This window comes from Balaenoptera physalus (genome assembly GCF_965194825.1).
Source record: "Balaenoptera physalus genome assembly, chromosome: 6".
In the NCBI taxonomy this organism is placed as follows: Eukaryota; Metazoa; Chordata; class Mammalia; order Artiodactyla; family Balaenopteridae; genus Balaenoptera; species Balaenoptera physalus.
Genome location: NC_138885.1, coordinates 43,972,883 through 43,995,100, shown reverse-complemented (window position 1 = coordinate 43,995,100; position 22,218 = coordinate 43,972,883). Strand labels below are relative to the sequence as shown.

At 32.6% G+C, this 22,218-nt stretch overlaps 1 protein-coding gene across 23 annotated transcripts in view; it reads right to left on the bottom strand.

Annotated features, from left to right (window-relative positions):
- The window catches only part of MBD5 (methyl-CpG binding domain protein 5), a 421,403-nt gene that overhangs the window by 329,007 nt on the left and 70,178 nt on the right, over positions 1-22,218 (bottom strand). For 19 of the 23 annotated variants that reach the window (XM_082464889.1, XM_082464872.1, XM_082464873.1 and 16 more), the window contains one exon: positions 20,985-21,082. The exons of the other annotated variants lie outside the window; for them this stretch is intronic. The gene's annotated coding sequence lies outside the window, so the exon portion shown is untranslated. The remainder of the gene's footprint in view (positions 1-20,984; positions 21,083-22,218) is intronic. 23 annotated transcript variants of the gene reach the window in all.

Here is a 22,218-nt window from a genome sequence, read left to right as displayed (position 1 = left end):
CTATTGTAAGATATATCCTAATTTCAGAAATGTTAAAATGTGAAAAAATTTGCATTTCAGACAGTAGGAATACAGTAATGCTTGCATATGCAAGAAAAATGATTAGAAAGATGCAGGAGAAATTAAAAATTTAATACTCTAGGGAAGAACACAGTGGGGAGAGGGGCACTAATTTTTCACTTTCTACCTTTTAAAACTCTTCCAGTAATTAAAAAAAAAAATATTACTCTTAAAATTAACATTTCTTAAAAAAATCACTATGAACATTTGTTTTACCTTCCATAGTTTAAGTGATCTATCCTTTGCCTTGTTGGATACTTCACTCTTTTGAGTTCCAGCTTTAGTGTTCTATCCAATCTCCTTCACTGGTTCCCCTTCTACGGCCCAATTTTGTTATTGTTCCCCCACGTTTCAGTTCTCATCAGTCTTCCTCCTGTACAGATACCTCCTTTGGAGACTTTACCTATTTAATGGTGTCAGCTCATATCTATTATGTTCCTTAGGTCTCACTTCTCACATGTGAATAATAGATAAATAAAGTTGGAAATAGTTTATTACCAGTTGTCTGAGGGACTTTTCTCAGTGGATATCACACAGTCAACACTCAATGAACATATTCAAAACACAACCCACCTTATTCATTCTCAATCCTACTTTGATAATTGTTCCATATCTTGGTTAATGAATCAAACTTTCATTCTAGAAACCTCAGAAACACCTGTGATTCCTATCCTTTTTACAAGGTTACAAGGTCCCCAACATAGGCAGTCACCAGTCAGTAATTAATAAACAGTGCTGAATTTATACCAACATTGTTTCTAACATTCTCTCCCTTTCAAAGTCCCATAACTTGCATACATCTCTCATTTGGATTATACAGGGTTAGCTAAAAAGTCCATTCTGGTTTTTCTGTAAGCTGTCAGAGAATAACCCGATTGAACTTTTTGGCCAATCCATAATAGCTTTCTGAGTTCCCTGTTTCTAATCTCCCCATGCTAATTCACATGAAAGTCATTTTCCTAAAATGCAGAAAGTCTATTCAGTTAATACTGCTAATCTGAAAATCTGAAAAGCTTCCCACACTATAAAGCTCAAACTCCTCAGTTTCTAATTTTTCCACAAATTTTTAATAAGTACTTTTTATGTGCCTATATATGTGATAAACAGGAGAAAGACTTCAAAAAAAATTAGGATTGGAGGTAAAAGCTAAGGAGAAGAACAGCACTTGATGAGACCACAAAGTTGCATATTCTTAGCAATCACTACTCTCTACCCAACTCACCATTGCCCACCTCCATCTGTCTACCCTTAGTTTACCCTACCTTTGGCCAAGTCATTTGGCTCACATATGGCCTCTAATATTCACCTATCCTTCTTCTTCTTTAAGGGACAGCCTTAAAGGTGATAAAAATGGCCAAGAGTGAACTCCATATAACACTTCAGAGTTTACAAAAGCTGCTTTCATATCCACTGCATTAACATAATTACTCACCATTTATTTGACATTTTGAGTCTAACATAGCATAGTTTACTATTACAGGCAAAAGAGTCAACCTAATAAATAGGTAAAGGTATATGCTATTTTCATCAAGCCATCCTAAGGAAAAGTTAAGAAAATAAAATATATCATTATTGCAATTTTTAGGAAATGAAATGTTTGACATAATTTTCTAAGGAACGGATATTTACCTCCTTAGATGTCAAACTTTAAAAAAATTTAACCACTTTTGAAGAAAAGCATTCTAAAATATACCATACACATTCCTACCTTGCTAAGTAGAAAGATATAGAATGATTCTAACTTTATTTGATGATTTCAGTCCATCTATTATGATGCACTGTCATAATATTACTGTGTCTCTCATTTTGTTTAGATTCCTCTTTAAATAAAGGTTGTATCTCTTCCATCCAAATACTTTTACACATCTCTATATTCAGGTATTACTTCTAATCTTTTTTGTACTGCACAGCTCGAAAATGATGTTAAGATTTAATAACGTTAGTGAGGGTCTAATGAGAAAGTAAACTGCTTTAATACAAGTACTTCATGAGAACTCTTTTCAGTGCTCTGAGTTTTTATATTACTTTATCTCTGTATTAGGAGTTGTACTCAAATGGATGCTTGTGCTAAAATTTATTTCGTATCAAAAGTGGGGAGGTCTGTTAATTTTGGAATTTCTCTAGATAGCTAAAAGAACAATTTAAGTTGGTATTCAAATTTTAAAAGATGAGAGTAAATCATATGTTACGATTGTTCATAAGATAAGGAAATTCACATGTTGAAACTGATGCTTTCATAGTTGACTCTAAAGAAATGCAAAGAATTTCATTTGGAAACTTCTTAGATCTGTATGTCTAACTCATAATAACAGGAAATAAGAAAACATTATATCTGTCTCCTTTCTTTCAATTTCCATCAAAGGACTTCTCAGAACACAAAATGATTTTTTTTTTAACTCTGATATAAAAAGCCTAGAAACTTAGTTCTTTAAATTTTAGGATGTCCCTTATATGACAAACCCACAGCCAACATCGTTCTCAATGGTGAAAAACACAAACCATTTCCTCTAAGATCAGGAACAAGACAAGGTTGCCCACTCTCACCACTATTGTTCAACATAGTTTTGGAAGTCTTAGTCACAGCAGACAGAGAAGAAAAAGAAATAAAAGGAATCCAAATTGGCAAAGAAGAAGTAAAACTGTCACTGTCTGCAGATGACATGATCCTATACATACAGAATCCTAAAAATGCTACCAGAAAACTACTAGAGCTCATCAATGAATTTGGTAAAGTAGCAGGATACAAAATTAATGCACAGAAATCTCTTGCATTCCTATGCACTAATGATGAAAAATCTGAAAGAGAAATTAAGGAAACACTCCCATTTACCATTGCAACAAAAAGAATAAAATACCTAGGAATAAACTGACCTAAGGAGACAAAAGACCTGTATGCAGAAAACTGTAAGACACTGAAGAAAGAAATTAAAGATGATACAAACAGATGGAGACATATACCATGTTCTTGGATTGGAAGAATCAACATTGTGAAAATGACTATACTACCCAAAGCAATCTACAGATTCAATGCAATCCCTATCAAACTACCAGTGGCATTTTTCACAGAACTAGAACAAAACATTTCACAATTTGTATGGAAACACAAAAGACCCCGAACAGTCAGAGCAATCCTGAGAAAGAAAAATGGAGCTGGAGGAATCAGGCTGGCTCCCTGACTTCAGACTATACTACAAAGCTACAGTAATCAGACAGTATGGTACTGGCACAAAAGCAGAAATGCAGATCAATGGAACAGGATAGAAAGACCAGAGATAAACCCACACACATATGGTCACCTTATCTTTGATAAAGGAGGCAAGAACATACAATGGAGAAAAGACAGCCTCTTCAATAAGTGGTGCTGGGAAAACTGGACAGTTACATGTAAAAGAATGAAATTAGAACACTCCCTAACATCATACACAAAAATAAATTCAAAATGGATTAAAGACCTAAATGTAAGGCCAGACAGTATAACACTCTTGAGGAAAACATAGGCAGAACATTCCATGACAGCAAGATCCTTTTTGACCCACCTCCTAGAGAAATGGAAAAAAAAAACAAAAATAAAGAAATGGAACCTAATGAAACTTAAAAGCTTTTGCACAGCAAAGGAAACCATAAACAAGATGAAAAGACAACCCTCAGAATGGGAGAAAATATTTGCAAATGAAGCAACTGACAAAGGATTAATCTCCAAAATATACAAGCAGCTCATGCAGCTCAATATCAAGAAAACAAACAACCCAATCCAAAAATGGGCAAAAGACCTAAATAGACATTTCTGCAAAGAAGATATACAGATTGCCAACAAACACACGAAAGGATGCTCAACATCACTAATCATTAGAGAAATGCAAATCAAAACTACAATGAGGTATCAACTCACAGCAGTCAGAATGGCCATCATTAAAAAGCTACAAACAATAAATGCTGGAGAGGATGTGGAGAAAAGGGAAACCTCTTGCACTGTTGGTGGGAATGTAAATTGATACAGCCACTATGGAGAACAGTATGGAGGTTCCTCAAAAAACTAACAATAGAACTACCATATGACCCAGCAATCCCACTACTGGGCATACACCCTGAGAAAACCATAATTCAAAAAGAGTCATGTACCACAATGTTCGCTGCAGCTCTATTTACGATAGCCAGGACATGGAAGCAACCTAGGTGTCCATCGCCAGATGAATGGCACATATATACAATGGAATATTACTCAGCCATAAAAAGAAATGAAATTGAGTTATTTATAGTGAGGTAGATGGACCTAGAGACTGTCATACAGAGTGAAGTAAGTCAGAAAGAGAAAAACAAATACCGTATGCTAACACATACATATGCAATCAAAAAAAAATGGTTCTGAAGAACTTAGGGGCAGGACAGGAATAAAGATGTAGACATAGAGAATGGACTTGAGGACACGGCGAGGGGGAAGGGTACGCTGGGATGAAGTGAGAGAGTGGCATGGACATATATACACTACCAAATGTAAAATAGATAGCTAGTGGGAAGCAGCCGCACAGCACAGGGAGATCAGCTCGGTGCTCTGTGTCCACCTAGAGAGGTGGGAGGGAGACGCAAGAGGGAGGAGATATGGGGATGTACGTATATGTACAGCTGATTCACTCTGTTATACAGCAGAAACTAACACACCATTGTAAAGCAATTATACTCCAATAAAGATGTTAAAAAAGAAATTTAGGATGTCCTTAATGAATCTAGTCCCTTATGGCAAGATGTATTGCTTTTCATAGCTGTTCATTCATGTTCTCTAAGGAAGTAGCTTAGCTAAATAACTAAATATCAAAACCAGGAAGATGCCTCTCAAGTTTTTTTAGACATAGTACATGGCTTTGTAAAAGAAACATGATTGAAGAACCAAAGTCATCTGAAGGAAAAGGTAAGACATAAAAACAAACCAAACTAACTTAAAAACTTTCCAAATGTTGAACAAGGGTTTCGTAGTCTTACATTGCCTAATTTTGTAGGCTAGATATGAAGACTTAGACAAGCTTGCTTGAATATTCTTCTACTATGAGAGATATGTATTATTGTAAACAACGACAATGAGATTGAAATAAAGCTCTGAAAGAAATGTTATTTTCTTAAAGAAATCTCTTCTAAACAAGCCATACATGTGAAAAAATATATTGGGATTAATTCAGGCATTAACTATGCATATCTTTAATAAGAACTGAGATATATTATTGCTTACAATGGGGACATCAGCTATTCTAAATGCTTTACTTGTAAATAGTCTAGTCTTTAAAAAGCTCTATAAGGTAGGTAATGAAATCAGTCAAACCCAGTTTTACAGATGAGGAAACTCAGGTGCACAGAAGTTAAAGTTGCTCAACTTCACACAACTGGAAAGAAGAAGCACTGTTTAATAAAAAGTAGAAGAGCTGATAATATAACTGAAGGATATTTTAGTTACTGCAGTCTTTATATGATATAAATTCTAAAATACAAAATGTTAAATCCAATGTAAAAATGGAGTACTGAGTATTTTTAATTCAACAATTTAAACACTGCCCCAAACAAACCAGAAACAGAAGGGAACTGCCTCAACTTGATACAGGGCATCTATAAAAAACCCACAGCTATCATCATACTTAATGATGAGAGACTGCATGCTTTCTCTCCAAATCAGGAACAAGTCTTTTGCCCCTTGTATACAATATGGTACTAGAGTTTCTGCTAGGGCAATTAGGCAAGAAAAAGGAGGAAAAAAAAAAAAAAAAAAAAAGAGAAAGGACAGCCAGATTTCAAAGGAAAAAGTAAACTGATCTTTATTTAAAGAGGACATGATTTTTTTTATATGTAGAAAATCCTAAGGAATCTACCATAGAAACTACTAGAATAAGTGAGGTCAGTAAGACACCAGGATAAAAGATCAATATACGAAAGTCAGCTGTACATCAATACACTAGCAATGAATAATCTGAAAATGAAATTAAGAAAACAATTCTATTTACAAGAGCCTGAAAAGAAAATACTTAGAAATAAACTTCTAAAAAGTATAAGACTTAAGCTTTAAAATTTTAAAACTATAAAATATTAAGATATTAAAGAAAACCTAAATAAGTTGAAGAATATGGCACACTTCTGAATCAGAAGACTTACCATTATTAAGACAGTAACAGTAATATTCCTGAAATTGTCTACATTATAAATGCAATCACTACAAAAAGATCTATCAAATTCTGCAGAACTGACAAGCTGATTTGGTTATTCTTGCATTTCACATGGAAATGCAAGAATAACCAAAATAATCTTGAAAAAGAATAACAAAGTAGAGAACCGACACTTCACATAATGAAAACAATGGGATAATGGCACAAGAATACAGGTGTAGATTAATGGAACAGATCTAAGAGTCAAGAAATAAACCCTTACATTTACGGTCAACTGGTTTTTGACAAGGATCCTAAGACCATTCAATGGGGAAATAATAGTCTTTTCAACAAACGATGCTGGGTGCAATCAAATATCCATATGAACAAGAAAAAAGTGGACCACTTCCTTATATCATACACAAACATTAACTCTAAATGGGTCACACAGTTTGCTGTAAGAGATATATTATAAAACTTTAAAAGAAAAGATAGGAATAAGTGTTTGCGACCTTGGGACAGGCAAAGCCTTCTTTAGATACGACACCAAAAACACAAGCAATAAAAGAAAAATAAAGTTAGACTTCACCAATATTAGGAACTTTTGTGTTATAAAGAATACCATCCAGAAAGTGAAAAGACAACCCACAGAATGGGAGAAAATATCTGTAAATCATGTAGCTAATAGGGGACAACCCAAATGCCCATCAACTGATAGATGGATAAACAAAATGTTATATCCATATACTGAAATACTATTCATCAATGAAAAGGAATGAAATTAGGATACATACTGTAACATAGGCAAGCATTATGTTACATGAGAGAAGCAAGGCACAAAAGACCACATATTATATGATTCCGTTTGTATGAAGTGTCCAGCATAGGCAAATCCATAGGAAAAAAACGAGTAAATTAGTGATTTCTTAGAGCTGGAGGGTGGGGAGAATAGGGAGTGACCACTAATGGGTACATGGGTTTTTTTGGGGGTAATTAAAACACTCTAAAAATTGATTGTGTTGATTATTGCACTATTCTGTGAATATATTAAAAATCACTAAATCATACACTTTTAGTGGGTGAATTATCAATATTTGGTATAAGTTACAGCTCAATAAAACTGTTAAAATAACTTAAATACCTTATTTTTACCTTATATAAATTACTTGTGAGTGAAACCTACCTTAGGTGACCTGGGGAGATGCCCCCTTTGTGAAAGAGAAAAGGTTAAAATCTTCTTTGTCATATGCTGCCTATTTTGACCAACACCAAGCTAGAACAGTTCTACTATTAAACTATTATCAGATATAATGGTTTAATATTGATGACTGTAAAGCTAAAATGATTAACTTTTAATAGTTTTTCTTGAAAATACAATTGATTTATAACAATAATTTAATACAGCAAATTAATTCATTCCTGTAATTGGAGGCACATTTTTGAAACTAACTTATTTGGTAGAATGAGACTATGTCACCCATTGTTTTAATCAGTCCCTGGGGACATTACATAGGTTCACTCATCTTTTGTGAATATTTACTGAGTACTGATCATGGGCTCAGCACTGTGATACGTGCTGGGTATTCAGTGGTGACCATTCTTTGAGGGGTATGGTGGAATAATGGTAATGCCTACTTTAGTAATAAGCAGGACAAGATGTTTTGTGGTGTTTTATGCTTTATGGTAAAGATTTCCCAGGTCTCAAACAGTTTTTTCCTGTGTCCTGGAGCAGAACCCAAATTCTCTTTTAACTAAAGATGCAGCATGCTACAAGCATGAATTTTTAATTCAATCTGTATGACTATTTTTTTTTCCTAGCTATGAGACCTTGAACAAGTTATTTAGATTCTCTGTGTCTTAATTTCTACATCAACAAAATGGGGATAATGTTTGTCCTTCGCAGAAACTTCATTTTTTAATTGAAAAAGTAGAGAATAAATAGCCATAAGAAATCTGTTTAAGCACTGTTACTGAAATTCTGTAGACGCTATAGCCATGTACCTTTTCATCATAATCTCCAAAGATGCTTTCATACTGTAGAAATGCCTTTTTTTTTTCCAGCTTCTCTTGTGGGTAATTACTTAAAAAAACAGTAAGAGGAATGATGTTTATGGAAAATTATTTGTAAGCTATGTTTTTTTTTTCAACTCTTTTAGGTAGTATTCTTAAACTTTCACTACCAGAAAGCTAAAAACTCAAACTATGTTATCTTATCTATATTATATAAAAAAGGTATAAAATAACAAGGAATGACTTATTTGACCACTGTAATTTACGGAAAAGGACTGAACCTCTATTCTACAAGTTGATCATATTCAGTAATAAAAATTCACTCTTTCCCAGCCAGGGAACCCCTGCAGCCAGACCTATCCATGTGCTGAAGAAGCCCAAAAGAGACAACAATACTATGAATGGAGATCTAGCTACACAAATAGAAATTACTGGATATAAAAGAAAAATCAGCAGCTCAAAAGAGAAAAGCAATGTGAACAAGCTGTGCAAATGGCACCCAATGAAGAGAAACAATGCAAGAAACAAGAGAGGTGACTGAAATTTTCTAATTTTGTTTTCAGTTACATTTGAGGGGTATTGTGGCAATAATACAAGAATAAACTCCCGTGGAAAAGGAGCAATCAATAATAAAACAAAAACAAAAAAGGTTGTACTATTCTACATACTCCCCCTGGTCCATGAAATTCAGATTTTCTCTACATATTCAGGTGTTATTTTTAAACTCAACCTGAGAAGCAATCAATTAAATCCACTGTGATTTTTAATTCTTAGATGTTTAGTTTTCAGATGTTTGTTGTTGGCAGAAAGCAATAGTAAGATTCAGAGGTCGGGCAAGGCATTTCAAAGTCAAGTAGGAGTCAGGAATTCTTTGTTGAGGGAAGTTCTGTGCACTAAAGGAGTCTGGCAGACATCCCTGGCTCCTGACCACTGAATACCACCAGTAGTCCTTTCTCAATCATGGTGATAACCTAAAAAGGACCCTAGCATTTCCAATATGTCCCTTGGGGGAATATACAAGGGAGCTGAGAAGGAGCAGTACTAGCCACACACACATACAAAAGAGGTAAATACTTAAATGTAGAAAATAAAAAGATCTCTAGAATAGAATACAGGATGATAATTTCATAACCTTGTAGTAGAGAGTTCCTTTCTTAGCATGACACAAAGACCAGAAATCATAAAAGAAAAGATTGATACACTTGACTAAACCAAAATGTAGATACGATAAATTGGGAAAACATATTTATAACTTACAAAAGGGACAAGTAAATATTCTTAATATAAAAAAATTCTCCCACAAACTTAATAAAAAAGAAACTATCCAAGAGAAAAACAAACAAAAGAAGTGACTAGAAAATTCACTAAAAAAGAAAATGTATATAACAATAGAGATATTTTAGCACTTATTATGTGCCAGATGTAATAGGTACATAGCATCTGCCTTACATGAATTTCGTTATTAAGGAGAGGCTATAGAATTCTCAACAATTCCACAAAGTGTCTTCTAAATTCAGATCAGTATTACAGTAAGGTCAATTAGCTTGCCAAAGTTACACAGCATGTCAATGATGGAGGCTGGGATTCAAGCTCTAATACCAGAACGCAGAGTTTTATCACTGTTTTCTACCAGTAACTATGTCACTGCTGCAGGTGCATTTACTTTAATGGAATAATAAGTACACAGATGTCTGTACAAGACAATAAGTGCACTCACTATTTATAATTGAGAAAAAAGTAAATAATCTAAATAATTATCAACAAGGAATTTATTTACTAACATATAGCACATCCACCATACCATGTAATACGCAGGAATTAAAAATAGTAAGGTAAATCTATGTAGCAATATGGGAATATTTTAGTAATATGTTGGTAGATTTTTAAAAATCAACTTGCAAAACAGAATTAGAGTATGATCTCATGTTATTTTCATTATTTAGAATAATTAGTAAAAACATCCCCCTTTTGGAAAAAAAAGAAGGGAAAACTACATTTAACAAATCATTTCCTATATAAGCTCATAGCTTTTATATACTGGTAAAATGTCTTATGCTGTTACATAGGTATTGCCTTCAATTTATACTGGAAATTTCTGATATATTATTCCTAAAGACAGCAGGTAATAACTAACTTATTCTCACCTCTAAACAATTAACCAACAATTTTATAGCTTGCTAAGAGATTATCTAGAGTACTCATAGTATTTAAGTCAGCCACCTTCCTTATTGGTTTTCTCTAAAAATTACATTAAGCTATTTCAGGATAGAGTACTTTAAAAAAAAGTAGTTGAGCAATATGTATCAAAATTTTTAAAATTTCAATATCCTCTTTGATCTAGCAATAGCTAGATTTTTCATTCAAAAGAAATTGTGACCAAAGATTTATTTCATCAGTGTCATCAGAGCACTAGTATAATAAAAAATTTAAATCAATCACAGGAAGCTGTTTAAATAAGTCATGGAACAACTACACGATATTATACAGCCATATAAAATAATAGTGCAGAAAAAATTAAATAACCTGGAAAGAGGTCCACAGTATATTGTTAATGACAAAATTCAAGTAACAAAGTGGCATATAAAACATGAACTCATTTCAAAACTAGAAATCCCTAAAGAGAAAGATCTGGGAGGGTAAGCACCAAAGTGATTATCTCTGGATGGTGTAATTACATGTGATTTTAATTTTCCTCTTCTATATTTTCTAAAAGGAAAAATATTACATTTGTGATAACAAAATTAGTAGTTTAAAAAATTGAAAAGAATCAAAATTGTGTGCTATGTTATATTTACCATATGGTATATAGTCATCTTCAGATTATTCATAAAGAGGGGAAAAATGGGGTACAAAAGCAAAGTGATGATCATTTATCAATCCAGTTCACCATCTTGTCCTACTCTTTCTAGCAGCCTCTTCCATGCTAAAAATTGGCTGTCACAACAGAATAAGGTGTACTTAGGCTACTCATATTCCACTGCAACACGGAAAGTAGTGAATGGGTTCTCCACGCATGTCATTTTAAGCTCCTCTATCCTCTAACAAAACTGGGGATGTCAACAACATTTTAATTAGAGATTAGAAGCTGTTAACAGTAAATGCCAAAAATATCAATAGTACAAGTTTGAGAGTAGTTACTATAAATCAGAAAGTTTTCCACAAGGTAATATTCCCAGCAGATGAAATACAATGTACCTATTTTTTAAGAGTTAAACTTTATGTGCAAAAGGGAAGCATCAATCATTGAAAGAATTATTATGAGAAGTAAGAAGACGCTCTAAAGTCATACCACCTATTTCTCAACCAACCCCAACTTCACCTGAGGTATTACAGATGGAGAGAACATGATAAAACCAGCAAGATTTTTAGGTATGGTTTGAAAATGCACAGCTGCAGATGCCATAAAATAGAGGGTTCAACTCATTGTATGCTAGAGTAGAAGTAATATTGGTGTTGTTTTCTACATATCTGGTCTAATAAAACTTTTAGATTACCAAACAGATACCTGAATTTTAGAGCTAGTCAGAGGCAGAACTGGGCCTCCAAGGATTTCTGAGTCTAACTGAAAGATTTTCTAAAATTTCAAGTTCAGCACTATAATAATAGACAAAATGAGACGGACAAGCCATAAACAGAATTATCATGGGGATTAGATTTAAATACAAATCAGTATAATTGGGTGGCAAAGTAGATAATGACTCAATGATAAGCATTTAAAAATTGTAAATTTTTAAGAGAAGAAATAGCACTTTAGACTCTTTTTATTAAGTATTAGAGACCACGAACTACAAAGAGGCTCATGTGATAATTCCTCATGCTTTTTTTATTTTGAAATGTGTGAAAAATTCATAAAGACATTTATTTTGCACCCAGTAGAAAGTATTTGGTGCAAGGGTTTGCTAGGCCAGTTAAGAAAAACAATTCAAGAGAAGCTAATAAATAGTATAGTTTTTTAAAGAAAGAAAGAGCATTTTAGTTCAGGATATTTATGACAGAGCAGAACCTCCAATAAAAAATATACATGCTGAGGAGATTCCTTGGAGAACAGGATTTCAGTAGAGACATTAAAGGTTCTCACAAATGAGTAGGTGTACACATACTCGCACACACACACATAATTTCTTATATAGGCTGAAAAAAAATGAATTAAAAGAAATTGTTAGAGAAACAAATTATCTCTTTTACTACTAAAGAGATATAGTTGTAGATATAGAATAGCTAAATTTAAATTCTGTGACGCTATACATCAAAGTTACAAAAATATATTTCACTTTTCTAACTTCTCTGAAAACTTGCAAACTTAAGGAAAGTTCCAATAATAGTACCTCCAGAGAACACCTAATAACTTTCACCTAGTTTAACATATTTTTAACCACTTGCCACATTTGCCCTCCCCCCTTTATGGGTATGTGCTTGTGTGTCTGCATATCTGTATCTATACATACACTTTTTTTTTGCTGAACTATTTGAGAGTTACTTGTACACACTGCAGCACTTGATTGATGTATACTCTTCAGTATGTATCACCCAAGAATAATGATACTCTCTACACAACTGTGATAATATAATTATCATATTCAGGACACTTTACATTGATAATGTGATATAATTTATAATCCATATTTCCATTTTACCATTTGTCTCCCAAGTCATTTGCCTTTTGTTGGTTTTACTGTTGTTGTTTTTTTTTTTTCTTTTTCAAATTATGATCCAATCAATCTTCATTCTCCTTTCATCTAGAGCAATTCTCCAATCTTGTCTAGTTTTTCACATCACTGACATTTTGGAAGTCTAGATCACTTGTTTCTCAGACTATTTCTCGATTTGAATCTGTCTGGTTAATTCCTCATGAATAGATTTAGGTTAAACATTATTGGCAGGACTATAACAAAGGTGCATCTTTTCCTTCTGAGGTGCAACATATTAGGAGGCACATGATGCCACACTGTCCTTTATTGGTGTTTTGAAGTTTAATCGTATGGTTAAGATGGTAGCTGCCAGATTTCTCCATTTTATAGGTAATATTCTAATTAATAAGTGATCTGTGAGGTGATACTTGGAGACCATGTGAATATCCTGTTTCCAAGCAGTCTTTTTACCCAATAATTTTAGCATCAACTGGTGACTGCTGCCTTAACCAATTATTACAATCATTGTAAAGAAAAGTGATTTTCCATTTCTTTTATCCTTTCTACATTTGTTAGCTGGCATTCTGTAAAAAGGCACTTTCCCTTCATCCGTTCTTCTCTCTAATTTCTTTTATGTATCAGTGTGGACTTACGGATTACTGTTTTTAATTCAGTGTGTTATAATCCATTTCTATCATTATTTTTTTGATTTGGGACATAATTGTCTCAAATATGTTCAGAGGGAGCCCCCTTAAAGCTAGCTCCTATGTCCTTTGGACATGTCTCTTCAGTTTTTGAGCCTGTTCCAAAATACAATTAAAAATAATGACATTTCAAAACAAAAGTCAATATTATATCAAATAGAACTCTACTAGAAGTACTCCCTCCAAACTCAGGAATAAAAATAAGGATATTAATTATTACCAATATTATTCAAAGTGGTTTTGAATATATTTTACATATGTAAAACAACAGAAAAAGAAACATAAGGAATTAATATAACATAGGAAGAGGCAAGATATTATTTTGATGAAATGTATGCTATGAAATCTAAAAGAATCAGTGCAGAAATTATAGAATTAATGAGTAGTAATTTTTCCAGATGGAAGTTAAACATGCTAAAGTAGTATCATCAAGTTACAACTAGGTAGAAAATAGAAAGGAAGAAGAGATTTCATTCCAAATAACGAGGAAAAACTGCATTATTTAGAATGTAATTTAATAAGAGCTGCATTTAATCTCTATGAAGACAACCATTAAACTTAATTAGTATATTTAAACTATGACAAATAAATGGAGACATATTCTTGAATGGGTGGCCATAATATTATAAAATAAGTTTTTTAGTTAAACATAGTGGATTAAACATATGTTCCTTTCTACTCCTTCCTGAAATACCATTTAAATGATAGTAAATGTATATATACATTTTAAATTACAATACTATAAGAAAAAAAAAAGAAAGGAGACAAAACAGATAGAAGGTATCAATATACTTTTTGAAACTGGAAACTGAATTGATTAAAAATAACCCAAAGGGTGAGAAAGGTAAGGGAGAAAGAGAAGGAGGTAGGCAGGAAGCAGGGGAGGAAGGGAGGGGAAGAGAGAGAGAGCGAAGGCAGTTCTATCACAGAACTTCAGAAAAGCTAAGGAATTGTATTTCTGGATAGAAGGGTATAATAAGGTAGGGCTTTAAATGGAAAGATTTGTTCACAATTTTTTAAAAGAGGATGCCAAACTGATCTTCCCTACTCTGGAGCCAGGTGACTACTTAAATAGTTGACTGAAGTTTTATTCTGTAAAAGTTTGAACCAAGAGGCTTTAGATTATGAGTCACCAAGAAGAGATGAGAGTGGAATAATTTGTCTTATTTAACAACTGGGATTAAATAAAGGCTTATTACACCACTCCCTTTCCTCCCTTTCCATTGATTGCCTCCCAGAATGCTGGTATCCAGGGTTTTCCTCCACAGACAAGATACTGGAAAATTCCTCTCTGTGTAATCTGAACTGCCTAAGAGTAAATACCTGCAGATACTGACATTTGGTGACCTCCCAACAAAGAGATCAGTTCATCATGCATTCAAATCTCAGTGAAGCTCTCCAATCAACAAACTCTGCTCATAGTACACAGAGATAGGAATTCAAACCATATAAACAGAAAAACTGAACGTGGAGAAACATACATTCAGGGAACAGAAGAAACTTCAAAAAAATGTATTTAAAAACCTCACAGAAATAAGAAACTATATTGTATCCAGGAAGCAAGAATCAGAAGCTATAAAAAAAGAAAATCTGCAAATGGAATACCCAGGTCAAAGGATGAAAACTGAAAATCTGCAAATGGAATACCCAGGTCAAAGGATGAAAACTGAGCAAACAACAAGGTGAATCATTAAGAGAGTAGAAAGCACTGAGGAAAAAGAGAAGGTTCTAAAAGATTCCAGAGACTGGGCAGGGAGAACTCCTGTGCCTACGATGAGACTCTGAAAGGTTACTGGTCTTTTAACAACAATACTAGAAACTAAAAGATAATGGTCTCAAAAACTCTGAAATAGATATGGGATTCAGGAAACTGAATTAAAACTATTTTTCATCCCTGATAATATTTCCTGTTAACGATTACGGAACACAATTTTACAAACTCTAATGGAAAAAGCTTAGATAAATCAGACATACAATCAGACAAACCTGGATTGAACTCTAGCTCAACCTCTCACTAGCTTTGTAATCAATGGGTTATTTAGCTTCATTTTAATAAGAGAATAATAATGCCTAACTCATAGACTTGTTCTAAGAATTATATATAACTTTTATGAAACACCAAAAAGGTATTTGATAATTTGTTACCATTATTTTCAGAACTATCATTTGTATTATTTAATTGAAGTGCTAGCCATAATAGATAAATGCTAAAAAAGTAAATATTTAAAGAATTGTAGAAAATATATTAAATCTTAGTAATTAAATAAACAGAATATCAATATGATGTGGTCATCAAATCGATCACTGCAAAGCTATGTAGAAACATGGAAAAATAATTAGAAATTGTCAAAGAAAATGTCAGATTATAAAATATATGTACAGAATAATTTTAACTACATAAAAATATATATACCTAAGCATTAGAATTGAAAAGTCTATATACAAAAATATAAATAGTTTTATTAGAGTACTGGCATCTTGAATTATGATTCTTATTTAAGAATTTATTTAACGGCATGTTATCTATTTTTAATAGTGTTCAGATCACTGTAGAAACTACAAATAAGTAAAAAGAAAATGTGTTAAAAATCACCCCAAACCTCATGCCCAAGAGCTATTACTTTTAACTTTTGTGATGGATTATGATTATATATATACACACCATTTTTAAAAAAAATTAGATTGTATATTTTAACTTGCAACCATCTCTGTTTCCCCTCAACAAATTACCACAAACTTCTTTGGATGGCATTCAAAGAAATCTTTTAAAATTGCATTTAGCATTTCATTATTTGGATGTTTCACACTCAACTCAACCCATTCTCTTATTGTGAGGTAAATGTTTGTTTCCAATATTTTAATTTTCTGTAAAGTGATGTAATGTCCACTCTTATGGCTAAATCTCTATACATACCTTTAATTGTTTTTATAAATTCGTAGAAGCAAAATTTATGTGTCATAAATATAAATCTTTTAACTTGGATATACACTGCCAAATTGCTCTGCACAAGAGTTGTAGCAATTAACATCTTTGCCAATAAGAGATAAGAAAGTTTCTGGATTTCTGAATGCTTGTTAATTTGGGGTTTCAAATTCTGTTTCCTTCCTTCTTCCTTTCTTTTCTTCTTTACTTTTCTAATTTGATAAGAAAAGTGGTACTGTATAGTTACTTCTATCAGTATTTCTTGGATTACTAATGATTTTAAATATTTGAAACATTCATGTCTGTGTATGTCCGTTGTCCAAATTTCTTGAAGCACCATGCTCAGAGTCAGTTTCGGACTTTAGTCTTGGCTTTGCCATTTACAAGCTGTATAACGGACTTCTATATCCTGTAACACGAGTATCACCTGAAAACAACTAAAATAAAATAAGAAATATAAAAAATACTTCTTAAATGATCCCATGAGGTAAGAAAAAAAGTAAGGAATTCTGGGGACAAGACTAAGTGAAGACTGGTATTCAGAGTAGTAAGGTAAGCACTTGAATTGTCTTTTGTCTTAAGAATATTTGCTGAATCAGCTGAAGTTGAGTATTAATTTTTGAGGCCTCAAAAGGTAGGATGTCTAACAGCAGACCCCCCTAAGAGTGCTGGGGCCACAAAGCACTACTCACTTAGTATAAGAGTTAGTTAGACACAATAATGATGATCATGATAATAATAGGAAACACTTATAGAACTTACTGTGTTCTAAGTGCTTCAAAGATATTAACTCATTTTATCCTCAGAAAACCCATAAAAAGGGCACCATTATAATCTTTATCTTAGAGATCAAGACACTGAAGAACAGAAAGGTTAAGTAATTTGTTCAAGGTTAGCAGTAGAGCCAAAATGCAAATTCAGATGGTCTGGGTCTAGGCACAATGCTCTTAAGCATTATGCCATACCAACCCCACCCTCTTGCTTCCTTCCCTAAGAGGAAATGTAAGGGAAATTGCCTATACAGAACTTTGACACTGGATGGATGGGAAAAATAAGTCCTCGCTGATAATTTGTAACCATGAGCTAACCCTCACTAAAGTCTGCAGTCTGAAGTCTCACTACTCTTTTTTGCTCCACAAAATCTCAAGCCAAGATTTTAAAGTGGTCCTATATTAATAGTATCATACTAATACTGTCAGGCATCTGATAGAAACGAATGTACACCTTGAAACACAGGTATCAAAATACTTTCACATGTAAAATTCAAAGAAAAATGAGTAGCTTAAGATTTAAAAAATCATTTAAATATATTAAAAAACAAGGCATCATATGTAAAACAAATAAACAACAACATATGGCAGAATTCCTCCTAAGAAGTTGCCAGGTATTAGAATTACTGCACATACAATAAATATGTTTAATATGTTTCAAGCAGTAAAAAGTTTAACAATATAAGAAAAGAAGATGAATTCTAAAAAAGGAGAAAAGAGAATTTTTAAAAATGCAAAGTATGATAATCAAAGCGAAAGAAGTCAGTCAATAGGTTAAACAGTAACTTCAATATAGTTGAAATGAGAATTAGAGAACTGTAATAGAGAAATGAATAAATTATGTCAAATGTAATCCTGAGACATAAAGAGGCATGGAAAATATTGCGAAAAGATCTCACGTACATCTGAATTAGAGCTCTAGCAAAGACAGAAAGAGTTAGGGGCTATATTGGAAGAGTGAAACTGTTAATACAAGAAAAAGAAAAGATATCAAAAGCAAACAGAAAAAAAAGATAAACTACATTCAAAGGACTGACAAACCAATAGTTAAACTTTTGAAAGAAATAGAATCCACAAGACAGTGAAATAATAACTTTAATGGGCTAAAAGAAATTAACCTAGTAACCTAGAATTCTATACCCAATAAAATTCTTCTAACAATGGAGTGAAATAAGGTCATTTAGAGATAAAGACTGAGAGGGTTTATCACTCTCATGTCCTCACTGAATTTATTTTCAATCAAAAGTTCTGAAATGCCTAAGGAATGATGAGGTGAAAAAAGTGGTAAATATAAATAAACAATATTAACATTATAAAATATGATATTTATTTCTTACAGAATTAAAAACATAAACAAAAATATATAAATTGGGAAAAGGTAAGCAGAGTTAAAATATTCTCTTCTAAGGTCTTTTTGTTTGGGTAGAGAGTAAAGGTATGTATATAATTTAAACAGTATACATGATAACATTTCTAGGGTAAGCAAGTATAACCTCCAAACCAGCAGGAAAAAAAATGAATGAGAAAAAAATAATGAAGAATTCACAAAGAAGTCAATAAAAGAAAGAAAGAAAGAGAAACAAAGAAATGATGGGAAAATAAATATACTAAATTAAATGGCAGAAATAAACCCCAATACATCAGTAATTACAATAAACGTAAATGGGCTGTATAGTCTAGTTAAAAGATAAAAATTGTCAGATTGGATTTTAAAAAATTTAGCTATATTGTTCTCTTTTCAAAAGATACATCCATAACATAAATAAAAGTACAAAATGGAAAAAGATATTAATACAAATATCAAAATTATATTAATATAAGGAAAAAAGCATTACTAGAAATAAAGAGGAGCATTGTTAAATGATAAAAAGTTTACTTCTTCAGGAAAATATAACAATAACAAAGTTGTACACAGCTAACGATCTCAAAATAATAAAGCAAAACTTGACAAGGAAAACTAAACAATGTAAAATGGGAGATTTATAGTTTAGCTTAGTAACTGAAAGGTCAAGAAGACAACATCATAAGAACATAAAAGATTTGAACAGTTACCCTTATCTAATGGATATATGTATAAAATGATACCCAGAGTTGTAAAATACACATTATTTTCAAGTACATTTCCAAAATAGAACATTTCAAAAGCTGATCACAAACTAGGCCACAAAAATAAGGCTCAGCAAATTAAATAACTGATAGTATACAAACCACATTCTTTAACAACAATGAGATTAAGATAGAATTTAATAACAAAAGGATAAGTAGAAATAATTCAATTGTTTTGAAAATAAGCAGCATACTTCTAAATAACTCGAAATGGAAATTGGAACTAAATATTCAGAACTAAGTGACAACCTAATATGAAAACCTGTGGTATATATGAAAATCAATAATTGAAGAGAATTCTATAACCTTAAATGCCTACTACGGAAAAGGACGAAAATTAGTGACCTGAGAATCCAATAAAAGAGGCTTTATAAAAGAAACACAATAAACTTTAAAAAAAAAGAAAAAAACAGGAGTTGAAAAAAGCGAAGGACAAGAAATAATTAAAATAAAAAACCAGAAATTAATGAAATAGAAAATAAAGATAAAATAGAGGTGACGGGAAAGCTAAAAGCTGACTCTCTGAAAAGTGTAAAACTTCAAACCTCTGGATAGATTCAGCAAAAAGTTGTAAGGAAGAAAGGAAGAATAAAAGGGAGGGAGGGAGGAAGCGAGGAAGAGAAGGAGGAAGGCAGGCATGCAGAAATAGCTAATGTCAGAAACTACATAACTACAGATGCTGCAGACATTAAAATAATAAGAGCATATTAAAACAGCTTCATGCCAATACATTTGAAGACAGATGAAATGAACAAATTAGAAAAATATAGCTTACTGCCACTGATTCAAGATTAAATAGAAAATTCTGAACATAACTACTAAAGAAATTGAATCAACAGTAAAAATCTCCCCACAAATAAAATTCCAGATTCAGCTGTACAATCTAAGGTGTTATCTAACCTCTATGATTCTTCGTTTACTTATTTATGATATCCCATATTATCTCATAAGTATTATACTATCTCACAAGCAATTTAATTTGAAGATTATATAAAAAAGTACATAAGGCAATCTGTGAACTCTAAGGTGTTACAAAAACTATAAATATTATTCACCCAATTTTAGATTAAAATCAGAAAGCCCATAACTTTAAAAACAGACACATTCCAAAGAATCTTCCACAAAGTCAAATTTTCTCCAAAAGGCAAATCTTATTTTGCTACTGCATCCACTAAATACCTAATGATACATTCTTTGGGAGGAAAACTGGCCACAAAATAATACAACTGCAAATTAAAAATGCTGAAAAAATTTAGAGTAGCCTTTTCAAATAGTCAATATTGTGTGTTAAAAACTTACTGACAAAGTTACAAAATGTAATTTAAGTAGTAACTATTTTTTGTTTAGTGCAATAGGTTAAAGATCCAAAGAAACAAAATATTGCAGAATGGGATGAAGAAGCATAACAAGACAATGTTTCATGGGTAATGAGTTAATGCTTTTTCCTTGTGAAACATAACCTTCTATGAATGTACGCTTCATAAAATACCTATAAATCTATTCATATTCACCTTTTCATGTATGCCTTCATTCAACAAAGATGTTAGTGCCTACCAGGTATGAGGCACAAGTTTAGATGTTGAGGATACAAAGATGAAAAACACTGAAGCTCACAACAATTTTACAGTCCAGTGAAGGAGAGAGAGATATATAAAGAGAAGTACCTGAGTATGCACAGGATACTACAGATGTTCACAGAGGAGGTACACCTAATGCAAAATGAAAAGATCGGAGAATGTCCGCAGAAGGGATGACTTCTAAGCTGTATATGAGAGAAGAAATTAGAGTTAGCTAGGGGGAGACGGCTGGCCATTCCAGGAGGAGGGAACTCGGGCCACTGCTGTCACAGCTCCTCATACCCCCTCTTACAACCTCATCATGCATTAATATGTTATATTACACTGGTCAAGCATGGTACCTGTCACAAAAATTATTTCATAAAGAACAGGATTTTAAATTTATTATTGGATAATGCTAAAAATGAGCTTTAATAATGTGAGTTATATAATGTGTTTAAATTATTCTCCTAACTCTGGCAAGATACCTTAAATTTATTTTGAAATCAAACTTTAGACATCCATGTTTGACTAAAATACAGTGAAATTAAAAAAAAAAATCATGCCCATCTTGTTTCAGTTTCCATGCACTGGCATAGCTAGAAATTATAAGAAGCCAAGGGATGTATGACGGGATGGGAAAGCTGGGCGTATCTCTGGTCCAGAACAAAGAAAGGGCACTTCACTGAATTCTGAGGCTACCTTTCCAAACTATTCCATGTACTAACTTGCCACCTTAGTATGCAGCATGTATCAGAACGTCAACAGGTTGTGTGTTTTCCTGAAAAGGTTCCCTGAACTAAGGCCACTATCCTGGGCTCTTCTTCTAGGACTGATTGGCTTTGGGGATTGTTTCTTATACCACTACTTCTATCTTAACTTTTCTATGACTCCAGTAACATTTACCCATGAACCACTAAATTAAATATTAAAGTATTTTCAAGGCCATAATGTTTTCAATTACATTAATTTTGATCTCTGTAAGAAATGCACTCTACCATTAGGGATAGCTGTTACTCTGAAGAGGAAAAAAGTCACTGATGGAAAGCAAAATAATAGAAAGATCAAGTAGTAAGTAGCAACACAGCTGGGGCTGTGTTTGGCTTTGGTACAGTAAAGAAAAAGTTGATAATGTACATTTTATTTTCTTCATGCTGCTTACATGGATATATGAGGAATTTATTCTAAGGCAACAGTCTGATTTCTCACAGAATGCTGTATTTTCTTACAGGAACTTATATTCTGATTAAATTTTTCCCATCTATCTTCTCTTGGTGAGTAGGAATGTTCTAGTCTTATACAACATAATAAATTATGCTTTTCATAGTTTCTTTTGTCTGAC